We start from the raw sequence: 7,007 nt of genomic DNA, 5'->3' as shown, positions 1-7,007 counted from the left end.
GACAATGTCCCTTGTCATTAGATAATTATCATCTAGTTGCTTTGACTGCATCTTTTATGTTTACAAATGCATTCATCTATACAAGATGCCAATGCAGAAATTCATCAGCTTGTTGCTCAACACAAAAGCATATAAAAAATTTTCAACTGTTATTTGAATTATTACACACACTTAAAGAACCAGATAAAGGATGGAATCCTGATTGATGGATATTTTTCAAAGATAAACTGAATCTTCCATATATCTAACGGTTTTGCATAATTATATACCTATTCCATATAGTTTATTACTGATATCCACAACGTAAATTTCAGATTTTGGGAGCAGTTGTTTCCCCAAAAATACATTTACAATAACCAAAGAATTTTTCAGTTTATGTTTTCAAAGTATTCTCTCTAGTCATAGTAATCAAAGCATTCACAAAACTAACATTTGTTACTGGAATGGTGAGAACATGAGAATTTTTTGCAACTTACCTTTCATAGCAGGCCATTTCTCTCAGCTAAGAAATCCACAAAGTTTGACTGTCATAAAGTTAGGTTTGCCAGGCATGATTGTAGTATAGTACCACTTTGCCTTGGGTGTTCTGAAAATTAAAAACAAATATGCACCATAAGGAATGTGGTGTGCAAAATTCATTGGGTAAAAAGTAATTTTGTATTAAAATTATACAATGTAATTTTCTCAGATTTTCTTATTAAGTAATTTTCCAAGGGCTATCTTTTTAAAGGTAAAATTACACTAGTACCTTATAAAAGGTACAATCAAAGACCATAAGGTAATTAATGAATTATTAACAGGACTTAAAGACCTTTATCTCTGTTGTACATCTATAAAGGTACTGACATAAGTACTGTGTTTACTCATGTGGTATTTACTCAGCAGAATATGAGATACTGTCAGTAATTAATTCGTAATACCAGATTTAGCTATTAACATTAAAGAATACTGTAGGCCAAATTTGACAATAGCACCATTGTACAAATTCTGTTAATGGTGTGTAGCAAAGTTTTTTCCCCAAGCTAGTCTCCTAAGGAGTTGCGAAAGAAAACTGTCCATTCTTTATAGGTCATCCTAAATGGTTTTTTTTTTATGAGTTTTGTGGTTAGCAATCAAGTAAAATTTCACCAAGTAAACTAAGTTCATATAATTGAAGTAGTCTAAATATAGTAAATAAATTTTTAAAACTTTAGCTTTAAATATAAAATTATTTAATGCTCAAAAACTTTGGCAATAATTCTTAATTTTGGCCAACAAATAATGCATGCATTATCACATTACCAAGGCTATTACCATGTTGAAAATTTCTCAAATGGTAGTTGTTAGGGTGGCAGATTTACACACGTCCCAAACTTAAGAATAAAATATTAATTGTTCTGTTGATATGCCCTATACCCTTCCCTTGCAGGCAAATTCTTCAAGTTAATGTACTATATTACAGGACTTTTGTTTTTAAGATTTTATTTTGCAAAATCTAATTCTGCAATGAGGATTTGCCTGATTAAATTTTTTTTTCACTGCATTCATCAAATATCTATCTAGGTAGAATACAAGTAACTTTATTTGGCACAGATTTTTTTGGCCTGTTTTTGGCCAAGAAAAACGAGCAAGTATGAGGTCACTTAGTATATATAATAACTGTTGCTTCGTATGATAGGCATATTATACTTGAGTTTTCTACTGCATTGTATTGTTTTGCTTTTAATAATGGTGCAATGAAAGCATTAGCAAATTATATAAAATTTTTAAGAAATACGTACATGAAATTTATGGTTTTCTGTTTTGACAACGTAAAAATGAGTCAATTATTAAAATATGTATTACTTAAAATGAATCTTCAAATCATGTTTGATATATGGAGATTTTACAACTGGATATTATATAATAATATACCAGTAGCAACTTGTTTTCTAGGATCCATATTAAAAAAGCAAGGGTCAACTTTGAAAGAGTATGTAAGGTGAGTTGTAACGTGCAACTTTTAAGTTCTGAGGACATTTTTCCTCTAGTATTTTTACCATATTACTAAGCTTCCAGCTAATGACTCGGCAAGCTTCTAAAGTATCAATTTTTATGCCAACATGTTATAGTGATTGTTGAAAAACTATCTGGCAGCTGTGCGAGTACGTATTTGTTAGTCATGTAAAAATAGATGCATATGATTTAGATCCAAGGTTCAGTGTGCTGCTGCCTTTTTGAGAGTTATACTCTGAAATTGGAAAGATTCACTACATAGTGTAATCTTAGTATGTATATTGTTAAGGCTTCTAGAAGCTTTGCAAACATGTAGTAATGTTCAACAACTCAAGCTAATGATGATTGAACACCATTGGAACTACTTACAGTGATAGGTTTCAAAATATATTCTATTTTCTAGTCAAAATATATGAGACTTATGGAATGCTTAAAATATGAAACATGTAGTGCTTCATCTTTACAAAATAATGCCATAATCCTTTTTATATATCTAGTCATATAAATATATATACAAAATATATATTTGCTAATAATGAGAGTTATATAGTTTATAAATATTAATCTTGACAAGTACAGGAAATATAGGAATAATGGTATGCTTAATGGAAGCATATTGTATCAGAGTAACCAAATGTTATTATATACATAATGCTTGTAAAAGTACAATTATATTTTTACTATACAATGTACTTTACATACAGTATACATATATCCCAACTGTGCTAAGTTATGAAGTAAGTGAAGTGCAATTATCCCACAAGTTATACATCTTATGATAGAATTATAATTAAATCTTAATTTAGTTTAGCTGCATATTTTTAATTTTTTACTATAGTTAAATCTGTTCCAGTTTCCATAACAAATGTTTTTGCTGTAAATCAATCTGGTTCTAAATTTTATATAAGAAATTTCGTGTCATTGTTTCAAGTGTTTTATCCGTCCAGATAAAATTTGTAACAGTTATTTAATAAATATTTTTCAAAACTTATGTTTTTTACTACTACCAGGTATTATTTTAAGTCCAAAATATTGAATTCAGTGTGAAAGAGGGAGTAATATACATATTTAACAATTAAGGAAAATTCACAGATTCAAAAATGATTTTTAGATACTGAAAAACAGGAGAGATAAGTTGCCTTTTTTTTCATTTCTAGCATACTGTCATCAACTGTTGCGGTTAATGAAATATAATCGTAAAATTCTCTTTAAAATGTAAGGTATCGGGCATGGTAAATAACAAATATGAGTTACATACTGAACTGTATTCTAGTATAGTTAAAAAAAACTCAAGTCAAAGCCACAATCAGAAAGACTTTCAAGCCCACTCTATGATGAATATATATTGAAATTGAAATAATAATAAAATACCTTATTTCACACAGAATCTTAAGTATCCAACCACACAGGAAACTACAGAAGATTAATGAAAATAAATGAAGGTATTGGCAAGAGTAGAAGAAATTTTCTCAGGCCAGTATATACCATACAAAAAAATGTCAAGTGTGGGTTTAATATGCCAATTATTAATTACCAATGGGTAAGCTTTGTAAAAACTTGTGAAAACAGACTGATCAAAGAAATTGATATTACCAGTATAAAATAATTACATAATGCCTATGCTTAGAGATTTACTTTGGCTATACAGAAAATCTTGTGTGGGAAAACAAAATTAGTAGTTACTAAGTGATGAGAAAATACAAGGGAATATACATTACAAAAACTTAGCAGGAACTACCTATATTGTTACAGTGCTAACATGACACTGCCTGGAAATACCTGAAAAGCAACAAATTACTATAGCAACTTGTAAACAAGGATTTACATTCATAACTCAAGGCCAATGCATATGTGGTTTAGACTTCATGTATGTACTTGGAGGTTCAATGCCTGTGCATTCTTTACACCAGATACATTTGTTTTTGCTTCCATAGTGTATAAAATAATGGAAACAAAATTTTAGACAAAATGTCACGTCACAAGTAGGTGTTATCAAAATTTATTTTTTACCTCTATCAAAGTTTGAAGCAAAAGTCACCTTTAAAGTGGTTTCATACTTCATATTTCAAGCTACGTAAAATGTTTAGCAAGAGGTTTCTAGTCTGAAGATTTTAGTACCCGAGTACCCTTAGGATCCTTTGAAACTAGGATGATGAGCACCTTGCAGTGCTGTTAAGTCATCACAGTACTCTAACATTCAGGTGTCTTAGTATTCATTAAGTAAAGTGTTCTCATTTTAACGCTTGGCCCTTCCAATCCATCCCTTTGCTGTAGAATATCACACAAATTAAGTACTACCTACAAAGGATCAGAATAAAGGCATATGGGAGATACTGTACAAAGATGCCTTAGCATCAACAGTGGAATTTGGAGTGGTGGTTAAAATGCTTAAAGGTGGAAGAAATTGGTGGATTTGAGAAGACTGAAATAAACTTAGGCAAAACAAAGCTTGGTGTGACCAGAGAAAAGGCAAAGAAAAATTAAAGTTAGGAGAGAAGGTGTGGGATTGAATTCTGTCCTGTGTACAGAATGAATTGGTGGTGGCAAGAGAGATGCTGAAGATGGCTAAATGTACAAAAACTTAGGATTTTTAATGCAAAATATGTATCAGAAGAGCAAATTGGTAAGAGGAGGAAGTGGAGAACCATGTTTTGGTAATTAGGCATGTCTTATAAAACTAAACAACTTAGGTGCACACTTGACTGTGAAGCAAGGATTGAAAGGATTTAAAGAAAAATATTTACAGCTTAGATGAAATGGAAATATAGTTAGACTATTGGAAAAAAAAAATATCCAGTTAGCAGAGACAACAAAGATGCATGATTGTTACACAAGGCCTATCCATATGATGCAGTAGAAACGTGGACACTGATAAAGCAAAAGAAATTTTGAAAGAAGTAATTATTGAATTATTAAGATTCATGGTCCGGGTAATGTGGAGAAATTGTGCTATGAAGTGACAGAAATTTGTCAGGTGTTCCATGATTGGAAAGTAATACTCAGACCCCAAAGATAATGTTGGAGAGTGAGGTGTTTTTGACTCGAAATTAAGACCGAGATCCCTAAGTTTGAGACGGTTGGATAAAAGCATGTGGTAGAAGTTGCTGGACTTATAAGACCTGTGGGGAGGCACAGAAAATCATGAAATAGAGAAATGATGAAAACTTAGACCTAATATGAGTTCAGGGTGAGTGTTGAAAATGGACTGAACTTACTTGCTTTTCTTTCTGTAGGAAACTTCCAAATCAAGTAGGACACTCACTAAGAAAACTTGTGTTCGAATTGCATGTAGCACTACATCTTGAGCAAGTGATTTGTTGGCAGTGACCATCATATCTTTTTGACAAAAAGGGGGAGAGGTCTTTATAATAGTAGTCAAAGGAGCCTCTAAGGACAATCTCTTAATGTAGAAGATTTCTACATATAGACTAAAATACATGTAATGCCATTGTATCCATTTTAATAGTGTCTAAGGATATGGGCAGCTATTCAAGTAACCTTACAAAGCACTGCACAACACTTCAATTTATAAGAGCTTCACAAAATTTATAGGATCTCAAGACGACTGGGCTATTGTGAAGTGGGACAACTTAAGTTTTCATTTATCCTTGGTATTGAAGATAAGATAGGAAGCCAACAACGAACTTTAAAAGCACATCATATTCAATGCCTGTCTTTATTTTCAACATGAAAGCTTTTCCTTTGTTAGACAGTTCCTTGAGGGTTGCAAAAAAGCACAAAAAAGTATTATTAAGATTTCACTGAGGAAACAGATAATGTCTCAGACCATTCTGTTAAGCAGGAATATTGGTGAAGCCATTCAATCGCTTTCAAGTACAGTTGTAGTAAGGGCTAATGCTTCACTTATACAACAACAATGGATGATTCTACCAGATTTGATTATTTGCTCCAAACCTATAAAGGACACACCCTTCCTAAGAAAGTATGCTAATATTTTGGATAAAGTTTGTTCTGTTCGAGAAATGCAGAATCAACCAACTTCTCTCAATCTTTATCCCATTATCAACTAACTTTGAATTTGCTTTTACATTAACAGTTGAATTAACTTTGTACAATGATGAGTTTAAAAATGCATCTTGCATCAGCAGACTAATGCAATAGAATGATTAGGTAGATGCACAAACCTTTCTATATATTTCCTTCAGCATCCCTTGTAAAATAATGAACTTTTCAAGTCAGTACCCAAGCAACCATTCTCCATCCACGTTAAAGACTACGGGAGCAAGTCAAATGGCTGCTGATGGCTTAACAGTAGACCTACGCGACCCACTAACTCCCATTATGTTTCTCACGGTAACTATATAAGGTAAATCTATCATACACTGAACAGAACTTGAACTAGGGACCAGCATTACTGTTAAGTTACTAGCGATATTTAGAACTGGAATTATTACTATGAAGGGAGTAATTTCTGGTCAATTTTCTGCGACGAATCGCATCGCCTGAAAAAGTCACCAAGGTTAGACGAGCATATGAAATTATTTGTTAGTTTACATAACTCTGGCATCAAATAAGCGATGCCACTGATAAATTGTTCCTCTTGAATTATGCTTGAAGAGCTTTGTTCCATTGATGCATACATCTATGGGTTACAAAGTTTGGGCGAATGTACGTATATATTGTTCTCTGAGAGAGAGAGAGAGAGAGAGAGAGAGAGAGAGAGAGAGAGAGAGAGAGAGAGAGAGAGAATTGTTGTCCTGCAACTATCAATTGCATTTCACAGTATATACTGTATTTATTTAATTCTATCTATCTATCTATCTATCTATCTATCTATCTATATATATATATATATATCTATATATCTGTATATATATATATATATATATTATATATATATATATATATATATATATATGTATATATATACATATATATATATATATATATATATATATATATATATATATATATATATATATATATATATATATATATATATATACACACATATATATATATATATATATCTATTATATATATACATACATACATATATATATATATATATA

The 7,007-nt window shown here is 31.2% G+C and overlaps 1 long non-coding RNA gene across 1 annotated transcript in view; it reads right to left on the bottom strand.

Moving 5' to 3' along the window:
• Window positions 1–481: 481 nt before the first annotated feature.
• LOC135217913 (uncharacterized) overlaps window positions 482–7,007 on the bottom strand; it is a 28,604-nt gene continuing 22,078 nt past the window's right edge. Inside the window, exon 3 of the long non-coding RNA XR_010315239.1 lies at window positions 482–586. This is a non-coding gene — a long non-coding RNA (uncharacterized LOC135217913). The remainder of the gene's footprint in view (window positions 587–7,007) is intronic.

This window comes from Macrobrachium nipponense, chromosome 11 (assembly GCF_015104395.2).
Source record: "Macrobrachium nipponense isolate FS-2020 chromosome 11, ASM1510439v2, whole genome shotgun sequence".
Classification (NCBI taxonomy): domain Eukaryota; kingdom Metazoa; phylum Arthropoda; class Malacostraca; order Decapoda; family Palaemonidae; genus Macrobrachium; species Macrobrachium nipponense.
The sequence above is the reverse complement of the archived record's forward strand: the minus strand, read 5'-3'. Positions and strand labels throughout refer to the sequence as shown.